This window comes from Engystomops pustulosus, chromosome 6, assembly GCF_040894005.1.
Source record: "Engystomops pustulosus chromosome 6, aEngPut4.maternal, whole genome shotgun sequence".
Taxonomy (NCBI): Eukaryota; Metazoa; Chordata; class Amphibia; order Anura; family Leptodactylidae; genus Engystomops; species Engystomops pustulosus.
The window spans coordinates 152,993,938-153,014,210 of NC_092416.1; positions in this window are offsets into that span (position 1 = coordinate 152,993,938).

A 20,273-nucleotide genomic window follows, 5' to 3' on the forward strand; every position below is an offset into this window, starting at 1 on the left:
TTCATTATTCAAACTTGTTACTTGATGAAATGGGAAAACCCCTTTACGTCAGAACCCCATATATGTGATGTTGTTGTCCTATCTTTGGTATGTGCCATGAATCTTGTTTTATTGGATATCCCCTTTCCAGGCCACCATCATGGGGGTCTAGTGGGAATGTGCTCCCCCCCCCTGCAGTTTTACAATCAAAGGAGTCACAGTGCCCACAATGACCCAAAGTGCCATCCCACCCTCAACAGTGATCAGCACATACAGTGCACAGCCAGTGCTGATAACTGGACGTGGGCAGCAATGTTCACTTTCAGAAAATGATTGTTATTGTTTGTGTAATAAAACTTATACAAATTTCCAATATAATTTCTGTATGAATTCCTCACAGTTTTCTAGATCTCTGCTTGCTGTCCTGCTATAGGAAGCTTAATTATTTACTGTCCCTGATGTCACACAGGTGCAAAACTCGTTATATCCCAAAGGTCTGATTACACTCTGGAATATAACAAGACGAGCACCTGTGTGACATCACATTTCCAGGGATATAATGAGCCGTGCACCTGTGTGACATCACATGACCAGGGATATAACGAGCAGTGCACCTGTGTGACAGCACATGACTAGGGTTTTAACGAGCCGTGCATCTGTGTGACATCACATAAACAATGAAGCTTCCTATATATGACAGCAAGCAGAGGTCTAGAAAACTGAGGAATTGATACAGGAAGGATATTGGAAAATTCTTTAAGTTTAAATTACAATATCAATTATTTGCTAAAAGTGGATAACATTTTTCAGATTTTGTGCATAATACACCTCGGCTTCACAGTTTGTGCACATTTGTGTAGCCAGGAGGAAACATCTGTTATAGAGAATATGACAAGCGCCAGTAACTACATTAGAAGAAGGTAGGAAGGAGGGTGAACAGGGAGATTCGAGGAGGGTTGGGGAAAAAAAATTCCAAATGCGGTGAAATTGGTAAAAAAAACACATTTGCACAATTTTATTGTGGGTTTTGTTTTTTACAGATTTCTCTGTGTGCGCCCCAAATGACATGCCTCCTTTATTCTTTGGGTTGCTACGATCACGACAATACCAAATTTATATAGATTTCATTGTGTTATATTGCATTTAAAAAAATGTAAACCTTCTGTACAAAAAAGAAATTCTTTGTTTCTCTTTCTTTTGGCGTTAATACCTTTATTCATACTTTATTCATACTTCAGTGTACAGAGGTGTGTGAGGTGTCAGTTTTTTTGCAGGACAAGCTGACATTTTCTTTGCTATCATTTTGGGGACTTTATGACCTTTTGATCATTTTATATAAATTGTATTATATGTTGCAAAAAAGTGGCGATTCGGAAATTTAGGAACTTCTTTCCTCTGTGGGGTTCGATTCGGGAAGTTATTATTATTATATTTTGATATTTTAGACATTTTAGTACGTGCCGATACCCAACATTTTATGATTTTTTTGTTTAATATTTGTTTACCTTTCAGTTGTAGGGAAATTTTAGTTTTTTAAAATTAATAATTTTTTTACTTTTTACATTATTTGTACTATTTTTACTACAGTATGGCAGAATATGGGGATTTTGGATAGCCATGACTAAGGACGCATGGTGCGTTTGAAACGCGTTGGAAAGCTCAAGCTGTTGCAAAATTTTTATGTGTTTTTATACCATGAATTGAAAATAAAGCACGAAGCAGACTTTATACCTTTAATGTATGGGGATTTTCCACATCTTTTACAATGTGCCAGTGGCACAGATCATCAGAAACTATACACCCCCTAAGGCTGTCATAGTGACCGACCATCGCTCCTCGATGACGTCATGGGGAATGATGATAGAATTCAATATGGTGGTGCCCCCACACCGCTGCCATTTGACTACTGGCAGCAGCTTTGCCAACAGCAATCAAAAGGTTAATACCTGCAATCAGTGCTAACACTGATCGTGTTACTGATGGGTATTTTCTGCAATACGCAGCAAACACTCAGCTTGTATGGAGAGTGCTAGGAACCCTCTAGTGCAGTGGTGGCGAACCTGTGGCACGGGTGCCAAAGGCGGCACTCAGAGCCCTTTTTGTGGGCACCCGGGCCATCACCCCAGCACACCAGACAAGACTCAAAGAATATTCCTGCAGTTCCAAGCAACTTAAAAGATGCTGCTTCCAGTCATAATTTGATACTGACTTCGCTACTTGGGACTGTAGGAAGAGGGAGAATTAGACATTGTCAAATTATTTTGGAGGACCTCCTGCTGGCCCTACGAATTTCTCTGTACAGAGGGGCACTGGAAAGAAGCTAAAATGATGAAAATTTCCCATCTTTCTACTGTGTTGCTGTCCTCAGGAGGCCAATATGAAAGTTGTTGAACAGAGAGCAATAAGTTACTGCTTTAATTTTTGGTTGGCACCTCGCGATAAATAAGCAGGGTTTTGGGTTGTAGTTTGGGCACTCGGCCTCTAAAAGTTTCGCCAACACTGCTCTAGTGGCACTGCACTAAGGGACTGCAACCTTAACTTTCCTGTCTGATATAAATTCCCATTTCATATATTTTGACTTATTGTTTTAGCATTATTATTATGTACCATCAATCATCATGATTGTCCTTATAAGAAAAAGTTTTACTGTTCTTGAAGTTTAGTAGAGACCTCATTACAAGCAGTAGTAGCAGAGGAAGTGCGGGCGGCTTTATAACTATTGTTATGGGCTGTTGCCATAGTTTGGTCACCTTAATGGAAAATACAACCAGGACAGCAGGAAATATATTACTACCACCGTTTGCTGTTCTGAAGCGAGAGATGCAGTGATAGTTTTGGAATTTTCCATAAGATGCTCTATAAGGTAAACTGTAGAAATTACAATGTAGGTTGGACTACAAAAGGAAAAGGAAGTATTTGTAAATAATGAAAGCCTTATATACAGTATATAGATTGTTATACATAGAACCAACTACTTTTTTTAGGGTTTCCATTGGAACAAGTCCGAAAATGTCTGATCACACCACCATAGTAGAGCCGGTAGCCAGAGTAGTAGTAGTAGTAAAGATGTAGCCATAGTAGTAGTAAAGCTGTATTCAGTGCACGGAACATGGACTGTATGTTGGCTGCATTTCCAAGGCAGAACACTTATGGCAGTGGTGGCGAACCTATGGCACAGAGCCCTTTCTGTGGGCACCCAGGCCTTCACCCCAACACAGAGTTTGCCAGACAGGACTCGAGGCTTCCTCCTGCGGTCCAATACAGCCCAGGATGTGCCATTCTCAGCACCATTTAAAGCAACATCCTTGGCTGCCAGGGCTACAGGAGGAACAAGAAGGTGTGGATAGAGAGAGATAATTTTTGGAGCTCCTGCTCTGGGAACCCGTATTCTTCCTTTTCAGGGGACCCTGCAAGGAAGCTACAATCCAAATTTCTCCATCATATTTCTATTATTTTGGTGAACTCAGAATGCCAATACGATTGAATCCTGTGATAGAGCAGGGGTCAAAATATTACTGCTTAAATTGTCATGTTGGCACTTTGCGACATATAAGTGGGTTTTGGTTGAAATTTGGGCACTCCAAAAGTTTCGCCATCACTGACTTATGGTAACCCATTAGCACAGTATCATACAGGTAGTGAGTAGCCCAAAAGAGAACCTTAAAATCCACTGGTGGGCTCAGGATCAGACACACAAGAATGGACTCCACTTTACCCCATTTGGAGTAATCACTAGATACTATGGACTATCTCTCAGGATAATTCCCAAATATTACAGATTATTATATCTTATTTACACTACAGAATAGACACAAGTTCTGTTTAGATGGATGCTGGTCCCCCATTCCAACACTAACATTATAGTCAATCATTCTTTATTTTCACCCTACTTTTCTAATGCATGGGATAAAATTATGTAATCTGAAATCCGCAAAAATTCACAGAATATATGTAAAAGCATAAATTAAATAAACCCACACAAGTCTTATCTGATATGTAATATTTTCTAAAACATTTTCTTTTTGCCAGATCCCCACAGCATAGTGTGTGTCTTGCTCCCCCTGCTGGTGCTTAACTGATAAGCCAATACCTTCCAGAAAAGAGGCTGCTGTGCATCCATCATCTGCCCTAGAGTTTCTCTCCATATACTATAGACTGTCTGGGATTTTGCTGTCCACACTGACTCGAGAGCCCCTTTTGTGTTGTGCTGGAAAGAGAAGAAAATAGCGGCTGTATGGAGAAAGTAAAAAAAGCAAAAAGTAAAAAATTGATGGGGGAGGGCATACAGAAATAGGATTATTATAAAGATGAGGGCTACAAAAATTGGGGTGCAACAAGAAAGGGGGGCATTATGTAGGGCTGTAGAGAATACTAGGGGGAGGATACTGAAAATGGAGCATTTGAAAGAACATCTACCACCAGGAATCAAGGATTGTAAACCAAGCGCACTGACATACTCCCCCTCTAGAAGGATCTGCTCTTCTTTAAGCTTCTTATGCCCCTGTTTTTAAGAAAAAAAGGATTTAATAATGATTCAAATTAGTCTGATGGGCTACATCTATGAATCCCAGAGCCCCTCTGGCTCTTTTGCATAATTTTTAAGGCCCTTTTTGTAAAAACCAGGGCATAAGAAGCTAAAAGAAGAGCAGATCCTGCCAGAGGGTGTGCACACCAGTATATCAGTGTGCTTGGTTTACAGTCCTTTATCCTGGTGGTAGATGTCCTTTACATGAAGGCTAACCAAAAAGGCAGCATTATACTGCAGGGCGGGGGATACAGAAAAGGACATACTATACAGTATGTGGGTTGGGGTCACAAGAAGTTAGAATTTTACTAAGTGGTGGACATTATATAATACTCGTCATATACTTTGTGGGCTCACTAGTGAGTGGGGTTGAGAGCAGGTCAAGAACAGGAATGTGGGTTGAAAACTTTCCAGAAAGAAGTTGAGAGGTACTGAATAAAATGTCCATAAAAATATGGGGCTATGACTGTTACCAGTAACTTATATGGCTGTTCACTCAAAAAGTCCTACTGGTCATTCAGATTGACTGGATCCTTATTCTGGAATACTATGACAAAGGAGCATTGGGGGTCATTTTTCACTGACTTTTTGGAGTAAAAAAGTGGCAAAAAAAAGCAACCCCTCACACATATGGTAAAAAAAACTATCAGTTTGATTTCAATATGATAATTTTAATTAATTAAAACCTTCTCTACAAAAAAAAAACTTCAGGTGTTACGGGTGGGTGTTTGCTGAAGGGGGCACCCTATTGAATCTTACTTCAATACGGTGATCCCCTCGACCAGTTTATAAGACCACCTTCAACTCTTGAAAAGATTTTCAGGGGTTAAAAAGTCATTTTATATGCCGGAAAATACGGTATTTGCGATTATTTTGTAATTTTTTAAAAAAATGCAATGGAGATTTATTAAAGGGCCAACACCACTTTAATAAATATGTAAAGTGGCAAAGCTCCAAAGGCAGACATAGAGGGACATTAATCATAGCGGGACTCAGCTTCGCCTATTTTTGCACTTGGTTTTTTTGGGGGGCTTGTGATCTTTGAATTACCGTATCTTGTTCTGCCCTAGTAAATGCGTTTTTGAATTGCGCCAAATTTGTCTCTAATTTTTACCCTACATAATAGATCTCATAATGGAATGAGATTGAAAAAAGCTGACAGAACGTTGAGGGCTTCATTTTTGCACATAAAGAATCAGCTTGTACAATGTCCAGACTACATTGTGATGTAAGTTAAAAATATGCAAAAAAAAAAATGTAAAAAGTTCTTGCTTAAATGAGTCTTTGCCTTTTTTATTATAATGTACAGGAAATGGAGTCTGATAATATTTTCAGATCTGCACATTAAGATGTACAATAATCACTCACAGAGATGATCCCTATAGAAAATGATGAAGTCGTTACTTGAAAATAATCCTCCATTATACACGCTGCAGCTCGGCTGTGCTGACCTTGAGGCTAAGCTGTCAAATAATAATTCTGTCTCTTATAACAACTGTGTAAGTGGACAGTCCCCCCCCCACATGGCGTCCTCAGGGGGTGTCAGGGCAGTAACCTGTACGGCCACTTCAATTCTTATCAGTAACTAATATGGCCGAAAAAAAAACACTCATTTTCAGTTGTGGTTATATATAGCACAGGTTTGTAAAAATAAAGAAGCTGTGAGTATTTTTGTCTTCCTGAGGTTGCATAGAGGTAATGCTTGTAGTATTATATCCTGTCAGGCAGAAGCAGTCATCTATATTCTGAGAAGTAGTTTGATGCGGTTCACAGGATGAACTCATTTTGCTGACCAAATTTCCAAAACAATTAAGACCACCAGCTTCAAGAAAAACAATTCTCTGTCCCTTTTTTTTTAATTTATAAGACACATAATTTATTTTACACTGTGGTGTATTTTAATGTTTTGCTCCCCAAAACCCCTTCAGAAGTGTACATCAAAGCATCTTCATACATGGCGAACATGGTACCCACTGTACATTTATCTTAATTTTGATTCCTGTTTTTTCTGTCTTTTTTCAACTTTTTTTGGCGCAGTGCAATTTTGTGCCTTTTTTGGGACATTTGTTTTTCGTCAGTAAAACACATTTATCTTCTATTCCAGATGTGCTAAATGTCGCAAATGACATTTATAATTTCAAATTGTCGAAAATGTGCAACATTTTTTGGCGCAAAAATCTCCAGACGAAACCATACTTAAGAAAAACTTAGAAAATGGAAAGAAGGGACTTGAGACATTTTTGTGACATTTGTAACAAATGTTTTAAAAAGAGTTCTGAAAAAAACACAAGGAAAAAGTGAGATTAGTAAATTACCAAAGTCGCAGACGGAACAAAGACAAGCAAAAACCAGCCACAAAATACAGAGATAAGACAAATAACCCCCTATAACCTGTATACTCATTGTACAGCTGCCTTCTCCTCTGCATGCTCTCTGTCTTATTCTCAGTTGTCTGGCAGGAGTTTAGATGCTATGAAGTCTCTCATACACAAAGAATAAGAGACTCTTCCAGCTCTATCTTATATAAAACATTTAGTGACCTACTACCACTTTTGGGGGGCTGTCTTTTAAGCAAAAAGATTTATAGTTATGTATGAAATATGCTGTAGAATAGTAATCTTTAATGTGTGGCAGGGATGAGAAGGGGGGGGGGGGTAATATCACCATTCTGAATGGACCTTATACTATATATTTAGGGGGATCAAGATGGTCAGTTTTGGTGTGAAGGTTATATATTATTTAGGAGCATTGTGTGGTAAATTGTTGTTATCCAGGGAATACTATACTATAAGTGACTGTGTTCATTTTTAAGGTGCAGTGTTGAAAATTTCGGCAAGAGATGCCAAATTGTGCAGTGACAAGTCATGGTAGGATGATGTCAACATGCAGTTAAGGACCATATGCAGGACAATAGTTGATGTGTGTGTCCTTATTATTGTAGTCACTGACTATCCCCCTAGCAGGGCAGACGGTGGAGCACTTCTGCCTTGCAGCCCTGGGGTCCTGGGTTCAAGTCCCAGGGTCAACATCTGCAAAGAGTTTGTATGTTCTCTCCATGTTTGCGTGGGTTTCCTCTGGGTCCTCCAGTTTCTTCCCACACTCCAAAAACATACTGGTAGGTTGTTTAGATTGTGAGCCTCATGGGGATAGGGACCAATTTGGCAAGTTGTGTGCAGCGCTGCGTAATCTGTAGGCACTAGAGATGAGCGAGCACTAAAATGCTCGAGTGCTCGTTACTCGGGTCGAACTTTTCCCGATGCTCGAGTGCTCGTATCGAATAACGAACCCCATTGAAGTCAATGGGAGACTCACTCTCCCATTTTTCACTGAAAGAACACATTGAAAGAACACAGTGAAGAACACATTGCAGATGTTTGCTGATGTTTTCACTGAAAGAACCAATTGAAAGAACACATTGAAGAACACATTGCAGATGTTCCGTACATCTACTAACTTATCCGAAGACACTCGTGTCGAACGGTGTTCTTCACATACATCTGCAATGTGTTCTTCACACATATTGCTCTTCACATACTATTGTGAAGAACACCGTTCGGCGCTCGTGTCTTCGGATAAGTTAGCAGATGTACGGAAACATCTGCAATGTGTTCTTCACTGTGTTCTTCACTTAAATGATCCTGTGTTCACTGTGTTCACTGTTTTCATTGTATTCTTCTCTGTTCTTCACTGTGTTTCGTTAAGTAAATGCTCGATCTCGAGCCGGTGAGATACTCGTCCGAGCAGCGAGCCGTTTCGAGTATGCTAATACTCGAACGAGCATCAAGCTCGGGCGAGTATACCCGCTAATCTCTAGTAGACACTATATAAAATAAAGAAATATTATTAGTATGTGAGAAAACTCTCAGCATGTGTAGTGTCATTTACAAACTGTCAGGATCAAAAAGCCCCAAGGTGGAGGGTGTCATCTTATTTTTGGCTTTTTTTAAATACATTTTTCTGATAAATTTAGTGAACATTATAAAGCATAACATAAAATGGCTTAGATATGAAAATCAACTAGGACCATTACAGTTGGGGAGGAAGTCTGTCTTTTGGCCCAAAATATTTATAGTCATGTATGTGATGGTGTAAGATGGTAAACAGTCATGTGGCTTGGGGGAGGGGCACAAAATGTTCTTGTTTGAGTCCTTGAGCCAGGACCTTACGGGAAAGGCACAAAGCAAGAAAGTGTAGGCAGCTGCTAGGCACATGGTACAGGAATTCCTTTGCTGGGATTCAGGGAAGTGAGCTGTACTAGGAACACAAAGTAAAATGGCCAGACAGGTGTTGCATATTATTAGAGAGTCATCATAATTGAAAGAATCACCCAAAAAAATCGAGCCCTATACAGGAGATGGGAAGTACTAGACTGTACATATGTCTTGATGTAGCCTTGAAGTACTGAATTGTAAAGCTGGAGTTACTCCAAATTATTCTGTAACTCCACCAACCCATATTACATGGTAACTTAACTACAAACGTACTCTGTGCAGTATGACCATCGACTTTTAATTTACATTTTTCCTAATATTTTCTAATTTATATTCAGCGATACAACAAGAACAATCTACATTATGGGGCTCATTTACTAAGGGTCCGTCGGACAAATTTTTGTCGAGTTTCCTGATGATTTCTGTTTTGCGCTGATTTTCCCCAAGATTTTGGCACATGCGATCAGATTTTGGCACATCGGCGCCGGCTTGCACGCGACAGAAATCGGGGGACGGGCCGCAACCCGACAGATTTGGATTTAACATTTAGAATTGTGTCGCAAGACACGCACTTACAAGCACCGGGAAGAAGCAGGTGAACTCCGGCGGACCTCAGTGGGGAAACGATGGATTCAGGAACTCGGGCACACGATCTTAGTGCATCGCGGCAGACCCGAATCCTGGTCGGACAATGCACCGGGGGATCGCGACAGTAAATCTGCCCCTATGTGTTAGCTTGTGAACTTATTTTTAGGAATACAATATGCAGTTATATTTTTAGCCCCGAAGTCTAGCCTGTTGGTTATGTATCTATTCTAAATGATAGATGTCTAAGAGGATGTTGCTTCACTATCAGTGACCACCGGAAGGGGATATGCAAAGCTGTCACATGTAAAGTTAAGAAAGAACAAGACTCAACCCAAAAGATAAAAATAGTAAGAAGGAAATAGTTACACCTTGGCCCCTAAAAATATCAAGATAAATATGCTGCAGATGATGACCTACTATTCTGGGTACTGAGTAAATCTCCAAGCCCCAAACCCTTATAACTGTAAGAATAAGTCTTTATTGTTTAAAAGTCTAAAAGTTGTGTAGAGTTGTTACACAGCACTAGTAGACTGCTGGTTTACCAACCCAATGGCAGAAGATCTTCTACAATTACTGATGTCAGAAACATTACCTCAGGTGATACACAATACCAGATTAAGGTAGGTGGAGGACCCAGGCTGAAAAATTTGGTGGGGCCCCCGCTGAATGTAGCCCAGGCAGTGGTAAACATTACTATTCTAAATTATCATTAATAGTTTATACTTTCTCCTACTTACAGCTTAGCTGGCACAGTAGCAGTGATGGTAGCCTAGCTGCTGGTCTAGCTGGCACAGTGGCAGTGGTGTTAGCCTAGCTGCTAGTCTAGCTGGCACAGTGGCAGTGGTGGTAGCCTACCTGCTGGTCTAGCTGGCACAGTGGCAGTGGTGGTAGCCTACCTGCTGGTCTAGCTGGCACAGTGGCAGTGGTGGTAGCCTACCTGCTGGTCTAGCTGGCACAGTGGCAGTGGTGGTAGCCTACCTGCTGGTCTAGCTGGCACAGAGGTAGTGGTGGTAGCCAGTGGTGTTAGCCTAGCTGGTGGCCTAGCTGGCGCAGTGGCAGTGGTGTTAGCCTAGCTGCTAGCCTTACTAGCACAGGGGCAGTGGTGGTAGCCTAACTGCTGGCCTTGCTGGCCCAGTGGCAGTAGTGGCAGGGTTTTCGTCACCACCCAGTTCATGATCGCTGCTATTGGCTTATCAATGCAGAACAGCCCAAAGCAGCAATTTTACTTATGATATCAGTAATACCGATCACCGTGTCTGTAGACGAGGTGATCGGGGCAAGATGGGGGTTGTACCTGACAGTCATTCATTTTGCCTTGCGGTCCAGAGGGATTTTGCTGCATCCCCGCTCCATGTTCACTGCTATTGCCTGGTCGATTCAGATCAGCCAATACCAGCGATATTCGTCACAATGGACATCACAGGGGTTAATGGGAACAACACACAGTGATAATTGTTGCTGTCTAGGACAGCACCAATCATCATTGGAAGGGGCCATGTCTGGTGGCATCATGCCATCTTTCAGAGAGCTCAGATTGATCGATCTGTGCACCCACTGCTGGATAAGGGTTACCACTTGTATTTGGATAACTTTTATCTCAGCCTTCCACTATTCCAATCCCTTACTTCCAGAGATTCTTTAGCGTGCGGCGGCACTGTATGCAAAAACCATAGAGGTCCCCTGGAACCCTTATTAGGCAACCACTTAGAAAGGGAGGACATCAAGGCACTTAGCAATAATAACATGGTGTTAAATATAAGGACAAAAGCGATTTCCTTGTTCTGACCACAATTCATGGGGACTCCAGCACCCTCCCCCCTGTACGAGGTACCTCCACTGTTACCCCCAAGCCACAATAAATACATGGGTGGGTTTGATGTGTCAGACCAGGTGCTGAAGCTGTACAGTGCTGGAAAATGAAGATATAGTACAAAATGCTGGCTGTGTACGTTGTTCAGATGATGCTGCATAAATCTCACGTGCTGTTCCAATGTACAGGTCCGGCTGTATCATTTCTCCATTTTTCAAATGGCGGTTTTTAGGAAATTGATATTTGGACAAGAAGGACAAAACGGATTAGATGTCCCCTTGTTTTGCTAGGACAACATTTTCCCGGTGAATTCCGCTGATTCTAAAGGAAAGACTCAAAAAGGTCTGTTCCAAAAGGTGGGGTAAGGAAGAACACTATATACTATTAAGAAACTGCAAGAACTCCAGAGTAACAACATTTTAGTTGGTTTCCTGGTATGTTCCACCACCTTATACGCAACGCATTCACAATTCAGTTCCAAACTTTTTTGTATATTTATTTTGGTAAAAGGAATTATTATAACAACTGTTAGGTCAAAGTTCTCCCTATACCCCTCGATTATTTCCTTGAAGGATGTAGTTTGCAAACTAGGGTTTTAGGTTTTCCATTTTTTAGGATTTCTATTCCCCCTCCAAGCCCCTGGATTTGTTGGCACATCCTTTGTAATTCTCCAAGTTCAGCCTGGAATACACATTGGGGCACATTTACTTACCGGGTCCAGTCGCGACCCACGGCGCGTTGTCCGACGAGGATTCGGGTCTGCATTTCACTAAGATCGTGTGCCCCATATCCAGCAGGTGTCGCTGCTGCGCTGAGGTCCGCCGGAGTTCACCTGCTTCTTCCTGGTGCATGTGAGTGCTTTCTGTTGCGTGAAAGCTGGCACCGATGCATCACAATCCGATCGTGTGCGCCAAATTCCCGGGGCAATTCGGCGCAAATCGGAAATATTTGGGAAATCCGACGAAAGTGTGCCGTTCGGACCCTTAGTAAATGAGCCCCATTGTGCTTTATCATTGCGGAGCACCGAACTTTCCAGAAATTATTACAACTTTCATCTTGGGCATCCATTGCACATCATATTTGGAAACCATGTGTATGTATTTTTACATTTTTACACAACATATTACACCTTGCTAAATTTTCCAAGGGGTGTGCATTCAAAAATAAGGGTAACTTTTTGGGGTTATCCTTCATTTTATTCCACTAGGGCTCTCCAAATGCATCCTGACACGTGTAAAAGATTTCTGTCAAGTTTGGCTTCTAAAAGGCAAACATCCCTATACATCATTTTATATGCACATGTGGGGTACTTCTACACTCGGGAGAAATAATTTTACACATTTTGGGGGGGTTCTTACATTTTTTTATTCCTTGTGGCTATAAAAAAATTAAGGGTAAACATGTTTTGAGAAAATTTTCATCTTTTTCCTTTCTGAGGTCTAATTGAACACCTCTTGGGGCAAATACACATATTACACCTTGCTAAATTCTCCAAGGGGTGTACTTTCCAAAATGGTGTCACTTGTTTGGGTTCTCCTCTGTTTGGTCTCCAAATGCATCTTGACACATGAAAAATATTTCAGCCATATTTGTCCTCCAAAAACTAAACAACGCTCTTTCCCTTCCAAGTGCCCCCCTGTGCCGGTACAGCAGTGTACAGTGACAAAATGGGTATTGGCATAGTCAGGAGGAATTGCACTAAACATTGTAAAATGCATTTTCTTTTTTAACCACTTGTGAAGGTGCAAATTATAGTGTTCAATGAAGATATTGTTACATTTCTGTAATTTCACTTCTGTATATTTTTCACCCTCATGAAACACTCATAGGGTTAACAAACTTCCCAAAGGTTTTGAATATTTTGATGGGTTCAGTTTTTTAAATGGTGTAGTTTTTGAGGGTTTTCTTGCATATAAGCCTTATAAAGTCAATTCTAGCTTGTGAAAATCTGAAAAATTGCACCTGAATTTACAAGCCTCATAGCATCCTAAAAAAAGTTAAGGCAGACATCAAAGTTATCAAGTTATTTTGGTGATATGACCAACTTTCCAAAAAAATTTAGAATTTGGAAAACATACTTTTCTCCAAATTTTTGCCAAATTTCTGGGGGGGTGGGGGGTTAATAAATAAATACTAAACACATTGCTTAAATTTCTGAACCAAAATGAAGTACAATGGGGTTCATTTACTAAGGGTCCGAAATGCGATTCCGTTCGGGTAACCCGACGATTTCTGATTTGCGCTTAATTCCGCCGGGATTTTGGCGCACGCGATCGGATTTCAGCGCAATCTTGCCGGGTTGCATGCGATGGAAATCAGGGGGCGTGGCCGTCGGAAAACCTGACGGATGCGGAAAAACCGCGGTATTTAAAAAAAAAAAGTGTCGCATGACACGCACTTACCTGCACCAAGAAATAGAAGGTGAACTCCGGTGAACTGCAGCGGCCCTCGGCGCAGCAGCGACACCTAGTGGATACCGGCGCACGGACCTTGGTGAATCCCGGCCGGACCCGAATCAGCGTCGGAGAACCCACCACTGGATAGCGACTGGACCGGGTAAGTAAATGTTCCCCAGTGTGTCATGAAAAAACGATCTCACAATCTCCTGGATATGTTAAAGTGTTCCAAAGTGGTGACCACTTAGGCCCGTTCCACACTTGTGAGTGTGATGCGATGAACTCACATCACACTCGCAGCGCATGCTGCCAGGATCGCATGGCCCGAACGCTGCAAGCCGGAACGGAACTCAGCATGTCAGTTCTGTCCCGGTTTGCAGCGTTCGGGCCGTGTGATCCGGGCAGCATGCGTTGCAAGTGTGATGTGACTTCATTGCATCACACTCGCAAGTGTAAAATGGGCCTTATAGTAACCGAGTCAGGAAGGTGCAAAATGGTCGTTAAGGGGTTAACTCTTTCCAAACCATTAAATCTCATGCTGGTCAAATCGCCGGCATGAGTGTTTATATAATGCTTGGAGGCATTTGAGATATTTGGATTTGTATTGGATTGGTCTGTACCTCTGAAATGCTCCTTAATTCTTTCTTTTAACCTCTTGCTGGTACTGGCAATGTAAGTAAGTTTGGGTTCTCTCTTGTCTCCACTAAGTCTCTTCTGAGAGGACTACCTGGTTAGACAAAGGATTTTTCTACTAATAGATGTATGTGTTGCAAATATGTTCAGGCTCGGACTGGCCTGGTGGGGGGCCGGGGTATTCCCCGGTGGGCCCCTGTCCCAGACACCCAGAGCCGGATTGGCGCTAATGTAGCACCAGCGCCGGGCCCCGTGACTCGGACTATTTTGCAGAGGCCCCGGCCTGGCGCTGCTATAGCGCCAATGATAATCTTCTCGGCGCCACCATGGGCCCCGGCCGACACCCAGTAGTAAGGCAGTAAGGCTCCTGCCCGCGATACTATAGTGCTCGCTGCGGCCATTTCCGGCCACACGAGCACTATTACTAGAGCGATGTGGCCGGAAGACAACCCCGGCGCACATCGCTCTTTGAACTTGGATGCGCGGCCGCGTGATGACGTCACCACAAGATTTTTTTATTTTAACAGCAGTAAAAGATGGTGAGGCCCGGGGGCCAAATATATACAATAATTAATTGAGGGAGTGGGCAGCATATCCATTCATTATGGGGAGCAGTATATCCAATAATTTACTATGGGGGGCAGCATATCCATTCATTATGGGGGGCAGTATTTCCAATAATTTATTATGGGGGGCAGTATTTCCAATAATTTATTATGGGGGGCAGCATATCCATTCATTATGGGGGGCAGTATATCCAATAATTTATTATTGGGGCAGTATATCCTATAATTTATTATGGGGGGCAGTATATTTATTAATTATGGGGGACATTATATTAAATAATTTATTATGGTGGGCAGTGTATTCAATAATTGTGGGGGCAGCATATTCATTAATTATGGGGGGCAGTATATTCAATAATTTATTATGGGGGGCAGTATATCCAATAATTTATTATGGGGGGGCAGTATATTCAATAATTGTGGGGGGCAGTATATCCTATAATTTATTATTGTGGCAGTATATTCAATAATTGTGGGGGGCAGTATATCCTATAATTTATTATGGGGGTAGTATATCTTATAATTTATTATGGGGGGCAGTATATCCTATAATTTATTATGGGGGGGGGCAGTATATTCATTAATTATGGGGGACAGTATATTAAATAATTTATTATGGGGGGCAGTGTATTCAATAATTGTGGGGGCGGCATATTCAATAATTTATTATGGGGGGAAGTATATTCAATAATTCATTATGGGGGCAGTATATTCAATAATTATAGGGGCAGTATATTCAATAATTCATTATGGGGGGTACCAGTATATTTATTAATTATTTAAGGCCCAATATATAAAATGGTTGACCAAGGGGGGGCAGTATATTAAATAATAAATTGACGCAGGGCCCAATATATTAAGAGTGTGGTCACATGTATCGCTAACGCTGTGTTTTCCAGTGCAGCGCTAGCGCAGGGGCCGTGCCTCGGCCCAAACCTATTTGCGTGAACAATGACACGAGTTTCACGGGTAACGCTAATGAGATCAGGCACAGCCCCCTATGCTACTGGTATATGTGACAGTACCCTTAATTTATTTGGGGCCCGGTATATTAAATAATTAAGGGGGCCAGTATATGTAATACATGAGTGGTCCAATATATTAACCCCTAAACGCTCCCTGCTGTAATATTACTGAATGGAGCCGTTAAGCATGTGTGGAAAGGGCACAAGGCGAGCTCTTTCATACGGACATGGATTTTGCTGCACATTGCAGCAATAGCCCACTACTAACACCCAGAATCAGCACAAACCTGTCAGTTTTAACCCTTTGACCACAGCTGGTGGAGTATATATGATATATCTGTGGAGCACAGTGTGGTCAGTTGTGGTATGAGGTACATATGATATGTGTGGGGTACAGTGTGGTCAGTTGTGGTGTGAGGGGTATATATGATATATGTGGGAGTACAGTATAGTCAGTTGTGGTGTGAGGGGTATATATGATATAAGTGGGGGCACAGTGTGGTCAGTTGTGGTGTGAGGGGTATATATGATATATGTGGGATACAGTGTGATCAGTTGTGGTGTGAGGGGTATACATGATATATGTAGGGGCACAGTGTGGTCAGTTGTGGTGTGAGGGGTATACATGATATATGTAGGGGCACAGTGTGGTCAGTTGTGGTGTGAGGGGTATATATGATATATGTGGGGGATATATGTGGGGGTACAGTGTGGTCAGTTGTGGTGTGAGGGGTATACATGATATATGTAGGGGCACAGTGTGGTCAGTTGTGGTGTGAGGGGTATATATGATATATGTGGGGGATATATGTGGGGGTACAGTGTGGTCAGTTGTGGTGTGAGGGGTATATATGATATATGTGGGGGTACAGTGTGGTCACTTGTGAGGTGAAGGGTATATATGATATATGTGGGGGCACAGTGTGTGGTCAGTTGTGCATGTGAGGGTCAGGTGTGAGGTGTATATAGGATGATGCCAACCATGTCTGTTTTATAAACCCGCAGAGAGTCATGGATGGAAGAAGTCTCCTGGAAGATCAGACAGAAGGGAGGAGACAGCATCAGGGACGTCACCTGTAAGTCATTGGATCACATTGCGGCCTCTATGCAGGACCGGTATCTACTACTATATGGTCACTATATGCTGGTACATACTGGTCTGTGTGTAGGTTATCATATAGTATTGCAGTATTATTTTGTCATTATGTAGTGGTGATAATCAGGATGTACTGTTATTATTTCGGCTTGTACAGAGGTGTCATTAATGATCTTGCCCTTTGCTCGGTGGTGTTTTTATAATAACAATATAGCGGTAAAGATCATCAGTAAGTGGAGTTTATATGTAGTGAATTATTGGTAATACTGGTCTGTGTATAGAGACTTGTCTTCATTATCAGGAAGTTGGTATTCTCTTTATGTTGTGGTGATGCTGTGGGTCGTAGTTTGGAGGGATTATTTGGAAATTGTTGCGCTATTGTTTGGAATATTGGTCTTGTCGTAGTTTTAATTGGTAACAGTACAGGCAGTCCCCGACAAGATAGATTCTGCAAGTTTGTTCTTTGTTGAATTTGTATGTAACTTGTATACTTTATCATTGTAAATCCAGCTACATTTTTTTGGTCTCTGTGGCAATTGTATTTTAAAAAGGCCACATTTATATGACAGTCCATGGGATGTATATGAGGCCGCAAGCTAGCGGTCGTATATATGTCCCCATATAAGTCCCCACATGTGTGGCATCATACCTCTCTGTGCACAAGGAAAATATGTCCTACCTTCCCAGTTTGTGCAGTGTACATCTGCAACATCCCCCACCGGGGCCTAGCCTTTGAGGTGAGGCCTAGAGACAGTCGGGGCCCGCGGTACCGGAGTGGCTGGCGGTTGCGGCCTAAGCACGCTATTGTCACGGTGCTTAGTACGGGGGAACCGGAGGGCTGTCCTACAGCCTGGCAGGTCTCCAGCAGGGTGGTGTTGGCAAGAAAAGATGAGGGAGAGGCTGCTATAGCGGATCTCCCTGGGGCAACCCCTTAATGTCCCGAGTGTGAGTCTCTGGGTGATGGACAGGGTGCCGGTGATGAAGGCAGCCGTATTAGCAGGGACCAGACGGAGACAGAAGTTGAAGAAAACAACTTACAGTTCTTTATTTGAACCGACAGGAACCGCAGCAACGTGCCTTTAACAGGTAGATGGAGTGCTGAGATGTGAGTTGGAGGGAGCCTCAGGAGATAGTTCACCAGCCTGGATGTAGAGGGCAGGCTGGGAGGCAGCTGTGTCCTGGTAGGAAGCTTCAGCTTGTCCTGTAGGGCTTCAGGTATCACCTTTAAAGGTAAGATGATACCCCTTTTCCTCACTACACTAACTCTAGTCTAATACTCCACTCTTCAGAGGCAGGGGCTAAGCTCTTCCTGCTCTGGTATGGGCTAGACTGAGATTACTCACTCACTCACTCTCTAGGATTCTCCTACACTAGAATCTCTCTGAAAGAAGATCTCCTGGAATCCTCCAGAACATTCCTGGCCAGGGGGTTTTATTACCTCCCTTTGGTCAGGTGGTGGCTGCTCCTCCAATCACATCTCAGCTTACAGAGCACAGGATGTAACACATATCATTGGACAATAGCATCTTGCATCATACAAAATACTTAACTCCTGCCTTGCCAGGCAGGATTAACCACTGCAATACCCCTATGTCCTATCAGGACCATGTAGTTTGATGTGATTACATGCAGGTGGGACGTATTCGCAAACACTCCCTCGCCATTGCATCGGCGAGGGTGTTGCACATCCCTCCTCCTCACCAGCACTGGACAGGGGGCATACATTCATGTGAATGTAGTCTAAGTATCTGGTGTCTTGTTACAAATATTGTTTTGAGAGGGGCCCTGCATCGGCTGCCAAGCAGGGGGGCCCCATCCTAAATGAGGTGCTCCATACTGCAGTGACCCTTAGGCTACATTCACACGAACGTATGGAGGACGTATATACGGCCGACGTATATACGGCCGATATACGTCCCCCATACACTCCTATGGGCGCACGGCACCCTACGGGAGCGGTAAGGTGCAGCACACGTGCGGCACCGTACCGTTCCGTACCCGGGAAAAAGATAGGACATGTCCTATCTTTTCCCGTAATACGGCACCGTGCGCCATAGGTTGCTATGGAGAGGGGCGGGGGTGAGCTGCACCTCCTCCTCTCCCCGTACACTGCCGTTGCCCGCTACGGTACGGGCGGGCAACGGCAGTGTGAATATAGCCTAAATCTGGCCCTGCAGATACCTGAAGCTATTGCAGGGGCCTCCGTTTGCAGGGCTGCCATAGCAACGATCGGCAACCCCCAAAGACAAGTTAAATGCCGTGGTCGCGCTGAGGTAGGTGGCCCCCAGAATCTATTTCACTGGTGGGCCCTAGGCCCCCCCAGTCCGACCCTGAATATGTTTATCAAATAAGTTCTATTAATTCTAAAATAGATAACAGAAATATCAAGCGTAAAAGTTGAATGTGCAGCTTGTAAACTTACTTACATTGGCTGTACCAGCAGGCGGTTAAAAGAATTAGGGGACATATCAGAGGGTTAGATACAACCAATACCAATACAAATTTCTCTAATGTCTAAAAATATTTTAGTAAAAAGGAGTAGAAAGGCAGCAATCCAAATCCTGCACGGTAATTTGTAAAGGTAATGCTCGCAGCTGAGGGTTCTGGTGCTCAAACCCAAAATCAGGCACTATCGATGGAGGAAGCCACAGCACCCAGGGGGTTTAAATTCCAAAAAGCATAATTCACATATCATCCAGGCATAAAAAACACAACGTTTCGATTCTTTGTCAAGCATGGGGAATCGAAATGTCGCGTTTTTTATGGCCTGGATGATATGTGAATAAAGCCTTTTGGAATTTAAACCCCTGGGTGCTGTGGCTTTCTCCATCCAAATATTTTAGATATACTCATGCAGGCAATTTGACCAGCATTATATTTAGCGGTTTGGAAAGATAGAATAGACCCGAGGAGACCTTTGACGCTTCCTTCTCAACAGGGAGGGGGATTGGATTTTGCAAATGGATTGTATTGCTCCAAAAATCTTAAACATACTAAATGATTTGATTTTAAATTATTTAATTCTTTATTGTATTTTATCAATTGCTATTTTGTATACATTGAGGCACATTTACTTACCCGGTCCTGTCGCAATCCCCGATCCAGACTGTCCGACGAGCATGAAGTCCGGCGCGATTCACCAAGATTGTGCGCCCGATTTCCTGCATGTGTTGCTTCACAATCTCTGGTGCGATCCCCGAAAACGTCGGAAAACAACGGATATGCAGCTGCAGGACCTTAGTATATAAACCCCATTATGTCTATTTTTGTACATGCTTATTTACATGTTGTAGGCAGCAGATGGGTGAAGTTTTGGGCGGGTGGGTGCTCCACCTGTGCACCTTTCAATATCTATAACTGATGGTCTTTTTGACCAGAAATACGTCATAGAGGGAGCTTTGTTTTGATTTTTGCTATTAAACTGCTGTTCCTTATATGGACTAAATAAAGAAGACTATATTTCTTAAGGAAAAGTGTAGGGCTGTTGGACATTCTCTTTGTTTG